The sequence below is a fragment of the Tachyglossus aculeatus genome, chromosome 6, assembly GCF_015852505.1.
Source record: "Tachyglossus aculeatus isolate mTacAcu1 chromosome 6, mTacAcu1.pri, whole genome shotgun sequence".
Taxonomy (NCBI): Eukaryota; Metazoa; Chordata; class Mammalia; order Monotremata; family Tachyglossidae; genus Tachyglossus; species Tachyglossus aculeatus.
In genome coordinates, this window is record NC_052071.1 from 12377128 (window position 1) to 12391301 (window position 14174).

General features: G+C 48.9%; 1 protein-coding gene across 1 annotated transcript in view; it reads right to left on the bottom strand.

Moving 5' to 3' along the window:
- Positions 1–13392, bottom strand: part of RLIM (ring finger protein, LIM domain interacting) — a 38039-nt gene extending 24647 nt beyond the window's left edge. The window contains 1 exon segment of the mRNA XM_038747933.1: positions 13220–13392. The gene's annotated coding sequence lies outside the window, so the exon portion shown is untranslated.
- Positions 13393–14174: the final 782 nt, after the last annotated feature.

Below are 14174 nucleotides of genomic sequence, written 5' to 3' on the forward strand. Positions count from 1 at the left end.
AATGGTATATCGCTCATCCTATGGAAATTCCTTTCAAAAACTCAACACCATCAAACGGGAACAAATCTCATTCACCTCAAGCTGGTACACAGGAGGGGGAGTACTCAAAGCCATGGGGGTTAAAATAAACTTTAATTAGGCTGAAAAGGGGCAGACAGATTTAAAATCAAGATTAAAGCAGTACTCTGTTCTGGATCATAGCATTCAACTCCCCTTAACATTAATGTGTGCATCAAGATGACACAAAGGAAAGGGCAAAAACTCACTGGGGCTTGGCCGTAGCCAGGTGAAAATGGAATAAGCAATCAAGGCAATGAGCACTAGTTACTTTGATCTCCTGACCCACCTCTATCTACCTGTATATTTTACTCAAAAAAGTTAAAAAATGACTAGAAAATGATTATTTTTAATCCAACCAGCACACTCTGCTCCTCTAACACCAATCTACTCTATAATAATAATAATGTTATTTAAGCGCTTAATATGTGCCAAGCACTGTTATAAGTGCTGAGGTAGATATAAGGTAATCAGGCTGTCCCACACGGGGCTCACAGTCTTAATCCCCATTTTACAGATGAGGTAACTGAGGCACAGAAGCTAAGCGACTTGCCCAGAGTCTCACAGCTGATAAGTAGCAGAACCGGGATTAGAACCCATGACCTCTGACTCCCAAGCCCGTGCTCTTTCCACTGAGCCACGCTGCTTCTCACCTTGATCTGAACCTTGATCTCATCTGTCCCGCATTAATCAATCATATTCACTGAGAAATTCCTTTGTGCAGAGCACTGTACTAAGCGCTCGAGAGAGTACAATACAACGGAGTTAGCTGACGTGTTCCCTGACCATAATGAGCTTACAGTCTAGAGGGGGAGACAGACATTAATATGAATAATTTGTACTATATAATTTAAAATATGTGTTTTAAAGATACGAACATATCAACTGCATTCATTTTTAATGGTGCTGGTTCGGTTCTGCCAAGGGCTGGAGGAAGCGTTTAGGGTGAAGGACACGCAGGTTGGACAGAGTCCCATTCCCACATGGGACTGTAAGTTGGATGGAAGAGGACTTGTATTTCCCAAGCGCTTAGTACAGTGCTCTGCACACAGAGCGCTCAATAAATACGATTGAATGAATGAATTTACTCCCCACTCCATAGGTGGAGAGGCACAGAGAAGTCAAGTGATTCACCCAAGGTCACCCCGGAGTCAACTGGCCCAACCGGATTCAGCACCCACGTCCTCTGACTCCCAGGGTCGTGCTCTTTCCGCTAGGCCATGCTGCTTCCTGGGGGCACAGCACTGTACTAAGCGCTTGGAAAATCTTCCCAGCCTGCCCAAATTCTCAAATGGTCGATCCAAAACATAACCAGTGGGTGAGTGTTAAAACTGTTTCTTTCACAAATCTTTTTTTTAGCCCGGGAATGGACTAATGGATCGCCAGACCCGATCTTCCGCGGCCGCAGCCCCCTGGCCCACCTCTTCCAGCTAGACTGAAGCTTTGACAGTCTACCATGCTCCCCACCTTCAAAACCCTCCTAAAAACAAACAAAACAAAAAACACCTCCCCCAAGAGGCCTTCTTCCCAAAGAGATGGACTGCTGCCGTGTGTCTGCTGGGTGACCTTGGGCAAGTCACTTCCACTGGGCCTCAGTTACCTCATCTGTGAAATGGGGGTTGAAATTCTGAGCCCCACGTGGGACAGGGATTGTTTCCAACCCGATTTGCTTGTATCTACCCCACCTCTTAGCACCAGTCCCTACCACATAGTAGGCACTTAAATACCATAATTACTATTATTATTCTCGAAGCTCTCATTTCCCCTATCAGCCCTCACCTCTGCATCAACTATGCACTTGGGATGTGGACCCCTTAAGCATTCTGATTCTAAGAGAAGCAGCATGGCTCAAAGGAAAGAGCCCGGGCTTGGGAGTCAGAGGTCATGGGTTCAAATCCCAGCTCCACGGCTTGTCAGCTGTGTGACTTTGGGCAACTCACTTAACTTCTCTGTGCCTCAGTTACCTCACCTGGAAAATGGGGATTAAGGCTGTGAGCCCCATGTGGGACAACCTGTATCCTCCCCAGCTCTTAGAACAGTGCTGTGCACATAGTAAGCGCTTAACAAATACCTCACTTCAGCTATAGTGTCTGTATCATTCTATTTCTCCATTCTGTAATTTATTTTAATGGCTGCCCCCCCTCTCCCCGATGACTGTGAGATCCTTTTGAACAGGGATTCCCTTCGCAATATTCTTTCCCAAGGGGTTAGTAGAGTGCTTTGCACACCGTAAGCACTCGATAAATGCTGCTGATTTACTTGATGAAAAAAAAAGCGTGATTACATCACACAGGAAGCTCACTATGAAACCTGGTTTCAAATCACCACTCAGCCCTGAATAGGTCACTCAAGGTGTGAGCTGACTTGCTCTGGGGTTCCACGGGGTGAATTTATTTGGTAAAAGGGAGGCACGTTGGTCTTCTGGAAGGAGTAGCAGTCCAAGATTCTAGTCCTGGCTCCACAAGTGGCACGGCGGCTGACCTAGGGCATATCGCTTCATCTCTCTGTGACCCAGTTTCCTCATCTATAAAATGGGTATAATAATATCCACCGCTTCCTACCTCACGAAGATGCTGTAACCCTAGAATGAGACAATGTCAGAGCACTTTAGAAAAACGAAGAATGCTATAAATAGCCAACTGAAATATGCAAGTTAGTATCCGTCAGTTAGCGTCTCTTGGGGAGGGAAAACCCAAGTAGTTCTACTCGAATGTGGAACTTGGGCTTTTGAAGAACCTCATGTCCCAGCGAAGGGGGGGAGAAATGAATCACATTACAGTCACCACTGGTTCAATCTAGAATGAAATAGGCTGAGGGGGAGGATGGCGGGAGGCCGCAAATGGGCATTTTTTGTGGTTACACACTTTTATTGTTTCGCCCTCTATTAGTGGGGTACCCGATTCTCCTGCCGCTCCATCCGACGGCTTTAAATGCTTCGCAGTTGCAGAAACACAAAGTACCAAGCATGGAGGCTGAGACCGAGGCTGGGATGTGTAGCGGCAACACACCTGACAACTCCACACGAATGCGCACAATCTACTCCTCCCACACCCACTCTACTTGAAGATCATATTATGCCCAACAGGCCTGAGAAATGGGCAGGAAGGTCTTCTAAGCTTCCCATCAGTCCGTCCAAATCACGTAATGAAAACACAGGTTACAGCAGAAATTGTTGCATTGAGCTGGTCCTTGTTCCATAATGGGACCATGGGAAAATAATGATGATGGTACTTATTAAGCGCTATGTGCCAGGCTCTGTACTAAGCGCTGGGGTGGATACAAGTAAATTGGGCTGGACACAGTCCCTGTCCCACCTGGGGCTCGCAGTCTCAATCCCCATTTGACAGATGAGGTAACTGAGGCACAAAGAAGTGGAGTGATTTGTCCAAGGCCACACAGCAGATACGTGGCGGAGCCGGAATTAGAACCCATGACCCTCTGACTCCCAGGTCTGTGAGAATAGAGATTCACTATGCCATGCTGCTCCTCTGGAAGTAAAAATACTATTCCCACAGCTACACTTTAGCTGAGATCAAAAGATTTTTTGCACGGCACTCCATGTGTCCCTAAAAATGTGCCATGAATATCACCATGCAGTCTGACCTGTTGTACACAATGAGAAAATTCCCCATTTAGAAACTGTTAGGATTACTATGTGCTGGTCAGAAATTCAGGGTTCTGCCTCAAATACCACCCCCCCAGCATAAGCAGCAAAAGGGTACGAAGAACCCTTGAAGCAGTGTAGCCTGAGAGTTAGAAGGACCTGGGTTCCAATCCTGGCTCCACCACTTGTCTGCTGTGCGACCATGGGCAAGCCATTTCACTTCTCTGTGACTTAGTTACCTACTCTGGAAAATGGGAATAAGACTCGGAGCCCCATGTAGGCAAGGAACGCGTCTGCTAATTCTGTTGTATTCTCCCAAGTGCTTAGTACAGTGTTCTGCACATAATAATAATAATGGTATTTGTTACGTGCTTACTTTGTGCCAAGCATAACATAGTAAGCGCTCAATAAATACCACTGCTTGATTCAAGTGGGACACGGGCCCTAACCTGACTAGTGGGTATCTACCCCCACATAAAGTACAATGCCTGGCTTATAGTAAGTATTTCATACCATAAAAAAAGAAAAACAAAGCAAATCTACAGAAGCAGCTACAACTAACCAAATTCCACCACTTGGGCCTATAGCATCTGTTAGGAAGGAGGGCCCAGAGTAAAAATAAGCTAAAAACACAATCTGCTCCTCTTATGGATCAGTTTATCAACATTTAATATACTTCACCAAGGAGGCCACTATCTGGTGTGTTCGAGTGGCGGCATCCAGGCCCGGAAATGGAAACTCATCAAGATGGGGCTCGCACTGTGAAACCGGACATCCTGAAAATTCAATTTCCAAAACACGTGCCTCCAAGTTAAAATACAAAAAACCCCCCACAAAACAGACAAAAACTGACTGAGAAGTGTCCAGTGCGGAGGGAAATGAACAGCACAGGCTCAAATGCAACACATCAACCTCAGATCCGGCCACAAGAACCAGAAGGCTGCTTGACTTCAGGAGGAGTGACACTTGTAGAACAGATCGATGCGTGGAGAATTTTAATGAAAATGAAGGCCTGTTTAATGCCTCAAGCCCTACCCGAGGCAGGGAATGTTTCTGTTATATCGTTTTTCTGTGCTTTCCCGAGTACTTAGTACAGTGCTGTGTCCTACCAGATTTGTTTGTATCCACCCTGGTGCCTGGAACAGTGCCTGGCACATAGTAAGTGCTTAACAAATGCCACAGTTGCAGGGCTCTGAACACAGTAAGTGATCAATAAATACGACCGACTGTCCGATATGAGTTACACCTAGAGAAAAACTGCCCGATGCGAGACCACTACCGAGAGTTTAAGCAAAAAATTAGGCTTCCTTCTCCAAGACAAGCCAATACTTCACCACAGGACAATTCTAAATCTGGAGGCAGAAAGAGTTCTGAATTCTCACCCACAACATACTTCATTCAAAATACAGGCTAAACCTCATCCAGAACAATGGAGCCAAGACGTACGCCCTTTCGTATTCCATGTGAATTCTGACAGGAATGAGCAATGTTGAAAACAAGTAATGGCGGTGCTTGACTCATCGTGAGCAACACCCCTTAAATTCCTGATAAAAATACGCCGAGTTTTAAAGCTTTGTGATTCACAACCAGAACATTTAAGTGTACTGTATTATTTGCAAGTGGCTTTGGGCATGTCCCACTCAGACACCGAGCGAGAATGACAAATATAGTTTAGGGATGACATTTCTGACAATACGCGGTGGAAAGTAGTTTTACCCACATGCGCTTCCAGGCCCGAAAAAATGAGCGGAAAACTGATTTACCTGATATCGTTTTAAAAAGACGACGTCATGCCTAAAGCACAGAACAACTGGCTTCCTTTTTTCTAATTTCTAACTCCAGTACCTAAAAAACCACCACCGCCGAAGAGGCAAGTTCCTTTTCTGAAATGGAAGAGGGACTGCTTCCTCCTTTGAAAAATGCTCTTTAGAAGAGCAGTCCCAAGATGAAGCCCCAGATCGACACCCAGGATAGCTGGCCCCAAACCACTGGAAGAAAAGGCGGGGTGGAAGGAAACCAATCTAGTGTTCAGCGCGTACAAAATAAGAGATCCTAAAGGCAAACCCTGAATTCTCCCAGCTCCGGTGGTTTATCTAGAAAGTGCCTGCTCAAACCATCAGTTTACCTAGAAGGTCAGGATCGTTTCCCCGCCGGCCATTTTCCTGGATAATGTGGAGGGGCCTCATTCCTGGCTCAGAACCACCCAGGGCTCTTTTCCACAAGCCCCGCAAGGCCGTCAGATTGAACAGAGAGTTCCCTGGGTTGCCTAGGCGGATGAAACGGTGCCGCAAACGAGCTTGCCCGGTCCAAAAATAGTCACAAGTCGGGGTGGCCCTCGTTGGGCTGCTGGGGGCAAACCGTGTCTCCTCCACCACCCCGGCCTGGGCGGGGGTGGGTTAGGGGAATCGATGAAGCACTCACTAAATGCGATCGAATGAATGAATAATAATAATAATAATAATGGCATTTGTTAAGCACTTATTATATGCAAAGCACTGTTCTAAGCACTGGGGAGGACACAAGGTGATCAGGTTGTCCCACTTGGGGCTCGCAGCCTTATTCTCCATTTTCCAGATGAGGTCACTGAGGCCCAGAGGAGTTTAGTGATCTGCCCAAAGTCACACAGCTAAGTGGCGGAGCGGGGATTTGAACCCATGACCTCTGACTCCCGAGCCCGGGCTCCTTCCACTGAGCCACGCTGCTTCTCTTAATAATAATAATAATAATGGCATTTATTAAGCACTTACTATTAATTCATTCATTCAATCGTATTTATTGAGCGCTTACTGTGTGCAGGGCACTGTACTAAGTGCTTGGGAAGTACAAGTTGGCAACATATAGAGCCGGCCCCTACCCAGCAGTGGGCTCACAGTCTAGAAGGGGGAGACAGAGAACAAAACAAAAGCACTGTTCTAAGCGCTGGGGAGGTTACCAGGAGATCAGGTTGTCCCATGGGGGGGGCTCACAGCCTTAATCCCCATTTTACAGATGTGGGAACTGAGGCCCAGAGAAGTGACTTGCCCAAAGTCACCCAGCTGACAAGTGGCGGAGCCAGGATTTGAGCCCATGACACCGGACTCCAAAGCCCGGGCTCTTTCCAGTGAGCCACACTGCTTCTCTTAATAATAATAATAATAATAATGGCATTTATTAAGTGCTCACTATTCATTCAATCATATTTATTGAGCGCTTACTGTGTGCAAAGCACTGTACTAAGCACTTGGGAAGTACAAGTTGGCAACATATAGAGACGGCCCCTACCCAGCAGTGGGCTCACAGTCTAGAAGGGGGAGACAGAGAACAAAACAAAAGCACTGTTCTAAGCGCTGGGGAGGTTACCAGGAGATCAGGTTGTCTCACGGGGGGCTCACAGTCTTAATCCCCATTTTACAGATGTGGGAACTGAGGCCCAGAGAAGTGACTTGCCCAAAGTCACCCAGCTGACAAGTGGCGGAGCCAGGATTTGAACCCATGACACCGGACTCCAAAGCCCGGGCTCTTTTCAGTGAGCCACGCTGCTTCTCTGAATAATAATAATAATGATGGCATTTATTAAGCACTTACTATTCATTCATTCAATCGTATTTACTGAGCGCTTACTGTGTGCAAAGCACTGTACACAGCGCTTGGGAAGTACAAGTTGGCAACATATAAAGACAGCCCCGACCCAACAGTGGGCTCCCAGTCTAGAAGGGGGAGACAGAGATCAAAACAAAAGCACTGTTCTAAGCGCTGGGGAGGTTACCAGGAGATCAGGTTGTCCCACGGGGGGCGGGAGCTCACAACCTTAATCCCCATTTTACAGATGTGGGAACTGAGGCCCAGAGAAGTGACTTGCCCAAAGTCACCCAGCTGGCAAGTGGCAGAGCCAGGATTTGAACCCATGACACCAGACTCCAAAGCCCGGGCTCTTTCCACTGAGCCACGCTGCTTCTCTCTCCCCACCACACGGATGCCCTCGGTTGCCACTTGGCCAGCGTGGGCGGAGAGGATTCCTGGGTCCAACCTGTGGAACCTCAAGGCCCTACTGAGAGCTCGCCTCCTCCAGGAGGCCTTCCCAGACTGAGCCCCTTCCTTCCTCTCCCCCTCGTCCCCCTCTCCATCCCCCCCATCTTACCTCCTTCCCTTCCCCACAGCACCTGCATATATGTTTGTACATATTTATGACTCTATTTTACTTGTACATATCTATTTATTTTGTTAGTATGTTTGGTTTTGTTCTCTGTCTCCCCCTTTCAGACTGTGAGCCCACTGTTGGGTAGGGACTGTCTCTGTATGTTGCCAACTTGTACTTCCTAAGCGCTTAGTACAGTGCTCTGCACACAGTAAGCGCTCCATAAATACGATTGATGATGATGATGATGATGATGATGAATCGCGCCGGGGCCTCTGAATGGGGAAGGCATGTGGCTGTCTCCTCCATCTTGAAATTAATCAGCAGAAGGGAGGGAAGGAAGGAGCCCTTTTAGGCCCATCCGACCGGCTCAAGCCGGCTACGGGCCTGGGGGGGCAGGGAGGGGATTCCCAGGCCATTTTGGGGGGGTGGGGGGGGGAGCTAGTCATTCATCCCCCCAGACTGTGATATCGTTGTGGCTGGGCCGGGAATGCGTTTGCTGCTACACCACCCCCTCCCAGGCGCTTAGTACAGTGCTCTGCGCGCCGAATAAACACTTTTAATAACGATAATGACTCATCCGATCACCCCAAGTGCTTCCTGCGGGCAGGGCACTGCACTAAGCGCTCGGGAGGGGACGATATGGCCATAAAGGGTGCCAATCCCAACTCCCAACAAGTTCCCATTCTAGAGGGCCCAATAAATACGATTAATAACGACAATGACTCATCCGATCGCCTCGATGAAGTGCTTACTACGCGCAGGGCACTGCACTGAGCGCTTGGGAGAGGACGATACAGCCATAAAGAGTGACAATCCCAACGACCTCCCAGTCTAGAGGGCCCAAGGTCCTCTAGGGCAGGGCCCGACTATTATTATTATTATTATTATTACTAATCGATTTATTGATCGCTTCCTGCGTGCCACGCACTGTTCCCAAGCACTTAGTACAGTGCTCTGCACACAGTAAGCGCTCAATAAATATGACTGATGATGATGAAATTGGGAGGGTATTATCATTATTAATCAATCAATCGTATTTACTGAGCGCTTACTGTGTGCAGAGCACTGTACTAAGCGCTTGGAAAGTACAAGTTGGCAACACAGAGACAGTCCCTACTCAACAGTAGGCTCACAATCTAAAAAATTATCATTATTAATCGTAATTATTGAGCACTTACTAAGTGCAAAGCAGCGAACTAAGGCTGGGGGGGGAATATTATTATTCTTTATCTTAATTATTGAGCGCTTCCTGGGTGCAAAGCACTGCCCTAAGCGCTCGGGAGGGTAGTATTATTAATAATCGCAATTACTGATCGCTTCCTGGGTGCAAAGCACTACCCTATGTGCTTGGGAGAGTAGTAGTATTATTAATCGTAATTATTGATCACTTCCTGGAGGCAAAGCACAGCCCTATGCACTTGGCAGACTATTATTATTCTTAATCGTAGTTATTGAGCGCTTACTAGGTGCAAAGCACTGCCCTACACCCTTGAGAGGGTATTATTATTATTAATCGTAGTAAATAAACGATTTCTGGGTGCAAAGCACTGCCTTACGTGCTTGGGAGACTATTATTACTCTTAATTGTAATTATTGAGTGATTACCAGGTGCAAAGCACTACCCTACGCGCTTGAGTATTATTAATCGTAATAACTGAGCACTTTGTGGGTGCAAAGCACTGCCCTACATGCTTGGGAGACTATTATTATTCTTAATCGTAACTATTGAGCGCTTACAAGGTGCAAACCACTGCCCTACGCGCTTGGGAGACTATTATTACTCTTAATCGTAACTAGTGAGCGCTTACTAGGTGCAAAGCACTACCCTACCTGCTCGAGTATTATTAATCGCAATAACTGAGCGCTTCCTGGGTGCAAATCACTGCCCTATGCGCTTGGGAGACTATTATTATTCTTAATCGTAATTATTAAGTGCTTACAAGGTGCAAAGCACTACCCTACGTGCTTGAGTATTATTAATCGCAATAACTGAGCGCTTCCTGGGTGCAAATCACTGCCCTACGTGCTTAGGAGACTATTATTGTTCTTAATCATAATTATTGAGCACTTACTAGGTGCAAAGCACTACCCTACCCGCTTGAGCATTAATTGATCGCTTCGTGGGTGCAAAGCACTGCCCTATGCGGTTGGGAAACTATTATTATTCTTAATCGTAATTATCGAGTGCTTACCAGGTGCAAAGCACTACCCTACGCGCTTGAGCATTAATTGATCACTTCGTGGGTGCAAGGCACTGCCCTACGCGCTTGGGAGACTATTATTATTCTTAATCGTCATTACTGGGCGCTTACTAGGCACAAAGCACTACCCTACACGCTTATTATTAATTGATCGCTTCGGGGGTGCAAAGCACTGCCCTAAGTGCTTGGGAAGGTAGTCTCTTCTAGACTGTGAGCCCGCTGTTGGGTAGGGCCCGTCTCTAGATGTTGCCAACTTGGACTTCCCAGGCGCTTAGTACAGTGCTCTGCACACAGTAAGCACTCAATAAATACGATTGATTGATTGATTGACTGTGAGCCCACTGTTGGGTAGGGCCCGTCTCTAGATGTTGCCAACTTGGGCTTCCCAAGCGCTTAGTACAGTGCTCTGCACACAGTAAGCGCTCAATAAATACGATTGATTGATTGACTGTGAGCCCACTGTTGGGTAGGGCCCGTCTCTATATGTTGCCAACTTGGTCTTCCCAAGCGCTTAGTACAGTGCTGTGCACACAGCAAGCGCTCAATAAATACGATTGATTGGCTGGAGCCCGTCTCTATACGTTGCCAACTTGGCCTTCCCAAGCGCTTAGTACAGTGCTCTGCACACAGTAGGCGCTCAATAAATACGATCGATTGATTGATTAGGGCCCGTCTCTATATGTTGCCAACTTGACCTTTCCCAAGCGCTTAGTACAGTGCTCTGCACACAGTAGGCGCTCAATAAATACGATTGATTGGGGCCCGTCTCTATATGTTGCCAACTTGGCCTTCCCAAGCGCTTACCGCACACCGTAAGCGCTCAATAAATACGATTGATTGATTGGGGCCCGTCTCTAGATGTTGCCACCTTGGCCTTCCCAAGCGCTTAGTACAGTGCTCTGCCCACAGCAAGCGCTCAATAAATACGATTGACTGGGGCCCACCTCTAGATGTTGCCAACTTGGCCTTCCCAAGCGCTTACCGCACACCGTAAGCGCTCAATAAATACGATAGATTGATTGGGGCCCGTCTTTAGATGTTGCCACCGTGGCCTTCCCAAGCGCTTAGTACAGTGCTCCGCACACAGTAAGCTCTCAATAAATACGATTGATTGATTGAGGCCCGTCTCTAGATGCTGCCAACCTGGCCTTCCCAAGCGCTTAGTACAGTGCTGTGCACACAGTAAGCGCTCAATAAATACGATTGACTGGGGCCCGTCTCTAGATGTTGCCAACTCGGCCTTCCCAAGCGCTTACTACACACAGTAAGCGCTCAATAAATACGATTGATTGGGGCCCGTCTCTAGATGTTGCCACGTTGGCCTTCCCAAGCGCTTAGTACAGTGCTCTTTACACAGTAATCGCTCAATAAATACGACTGATTGATTAGGGCCCGTCTCTATACGTTGCCAACTTGGCCTTCCCAAGCGCTTACTACACACAGTAAGCGCTCAATAAATACGATTGATTGATTAGGGCCCGTCTCTAGATGTTGCGAACTTGGCCTTCCCAAGCGCTTAGTACAGTGTTCCGCACACAGTAATCGCTCAATAAATACGACTGACTGATTAGGGCCCGTCTCTATATGTTGCCAACTTGGCCTTCCCAAACGCTTACTACAGTGCTCTGCACATAGTAAGCGCTCAATAAATACGATTAATTGATTAGGGCCCGTCTCTATATGTTGCCAACTTGGCCTTCCCAAGCGCTTACCGCACACAGTAAGCGCTCAATAAATACGATTGATTGATTGGGGCCCGTCTCTAGATGTTGCCAACTCTGCCTTCCCAAGCGCTTAGTACAGTGTTCCGCACACAGTAAGCGCTCAATAAATACGACTGATTGATTGGGGGCCCGTCTCTATATGTTGCCAACTTGGCCTTCCCAAGCGCTTACCGCACACCGTAAGCGCTCAATAAATACGATTAATTGATTGGGGCCCGTCTCTAGATGTTGCCAACTTGGCCTTCCCAAGCGCTTACTACACACAGTAAGCGCCCAATAAATCCGATTGATTGATTAGGGCCCGTCTCTATACGTTGCCAACTTGGCCTTCCCAAGCGCTTACTACACACAGTAAGCGCTCAATAAATACGATTGATTGATTAGGGCCCGTCTCTATATGTTGCCAACTTGGGCTTCCCAAGCGCTTAGTACACACAGGAAGCGCTCAATAAATACGATTGATTGATTAGGGCCCGTCTCTATATGTTGCCAACTTGGGCTTCCCAAGCGCTTAGTACACACAGGAAGCGCTCAATAAATCCGATTGATTGATTGGGGCCCGTCTCTAGATGTTGCCAACTCGGCCTTCCCAAGCGCTTACTACAGTGCTCTGCCCACAGCAAGCGCTCAATAAATACGATTGATTGGGGCCCGTCTCTAGATGTTGCCAACTTGGCCTTCCCAAGCGCTTACCGCACACAGTAAGCGCTCAATAAATACGATAGATTGATTGGGGCCCGTCTCTAGATGTTGCCAACTCGGCCTTCCCAAGCGCTTACTACAGTGCTCTGCCCACAGCAAGCGCTCAATAAATCCGATTGATTGATTGGGGCCCGTCTCTATACGTTGCCAACTTGGCCTTCCCAAGCGCTTACTACACACAGTAAGCGCTCAATAAATACGATTGATTGATTAGGGCCCGTCTCTATACGTTGCCAACTTGGCCTTCCCAAGCGCTTACTACACACAGTAAGCGCTCAATAAATACGATTGATTGATTAGGGCCCGTCTCTAGATGTTGCCAACTTGGGCTTCCCAAGCGCTTAGTACACACAGGAAGCGCTCAATAAATCCGATTGATTGATTGGGGCCCGCCTCTAGATGTTGCCAACTTGGCCTTCCCAAGCGCTTACCGCACACAGTAAGCGCTCAATAAATCCGATTGATTGATTGGGGCCCGCCTCTAGATGTTGCCAACTTGGCCTTCCCAAGCGCTTAGTCCAGTGCTCAGCCCACAGGAAGCGCTCACTAAATAGGCCTGAGTGACTTCACCGCCCTAAGTGAGCGCTCCGCGGGTGCGAAGGGGCGCCCCCCACCCCTCCGCCGCCCCAACTTGGGCCTCCCGAGCGCTCAGTACAGAGCCCCGCGCACGGCGAGCGCTCCCCGAGTACGCCTGACGGGCGGGGGGGCGAGCCGGAGGGAGGTAAAATGGCAGCGGGGGCCCCGGGCCTGGTGGGCCCGGGCCATTTTGAGGGGCGGCTGAGGCGATTCCCCCGCTTCGGCCCGCCACACTCACTCGGCGCCAGCCCGCCCGGGACGACTCCTCCTCCTCCTCCTCCTCCTCCTCCTCGTCGTCGTCGCCGTCCCCGTCCCGTCCTCGCCGCCGCCGCCGCCCGCGGGTGACTGGGTGTCGCCTGGCCGTTGCCCCCGCTGCTGCCCCGAGACGTCGCTCAGGCGGCCATTTCCTTCCCCATTGTTACCAGGGCCCGGCCGGAAGCGGCGGCCCCCGCAAACCGGAAGTGACGGCGCCTCGGCCAATCAGGGGCGGGAGGGGGCGGGCCCTGGCGCCGCAGGCCGGAAGTGGCCGGGACGTCGGGCCGGGAGGGGAGCGGAAGGGGGCGCCCCCCGCCTCGGCTCGCACCACGTGACGGGGCCGTCCGCCATTTTGAGCGGGGTCAGGGCAGCCTCCCCTGAGGTGGCCCGGCTGGAGGCCCTGTTACTCTCTTTCCTCCATTCAGTCGTACTTATTGAGCGCCTACGGTGTGCAGAGCACTGGACTAAGCGCTAGGGAGGCCCAAGCTCATCCATTCAGTCATACTTATTGAGCGCCTACTGTGTGCGGAGCACTGGACTAAGCGCTTGGGAAGTACAAGTTGGCAACATATAGACACAGTCCCCACTAAGCGCTTGGGACGTACAAGTTCATCCATTCATTCATACTTATTGAGCGCCTACTGTGTGCAGAGCACTGGACTAAGCGCTTGGGACATACAAGTTCATTCAGTCATACTGAGCGCTTACTGTGTGCAGAGCACTGGACTAAGCGCTTGGGAGGTACAAGCTCATTCATTCAATCGTATTGAGCGCTTACTGTGTGCAGAGCACTGGACTAAGCGCTTGGGAGGCCCAAGCTCATCCATTCAGTCATACTTATTGAGCGCTTACTGTGTGCAGAGCACTGGACTAAGCGCTTGGGAGGCCCAAGCTCATCCATTCAGTCATACTTATTGAGCGCCTACTGTGTGCAGAGC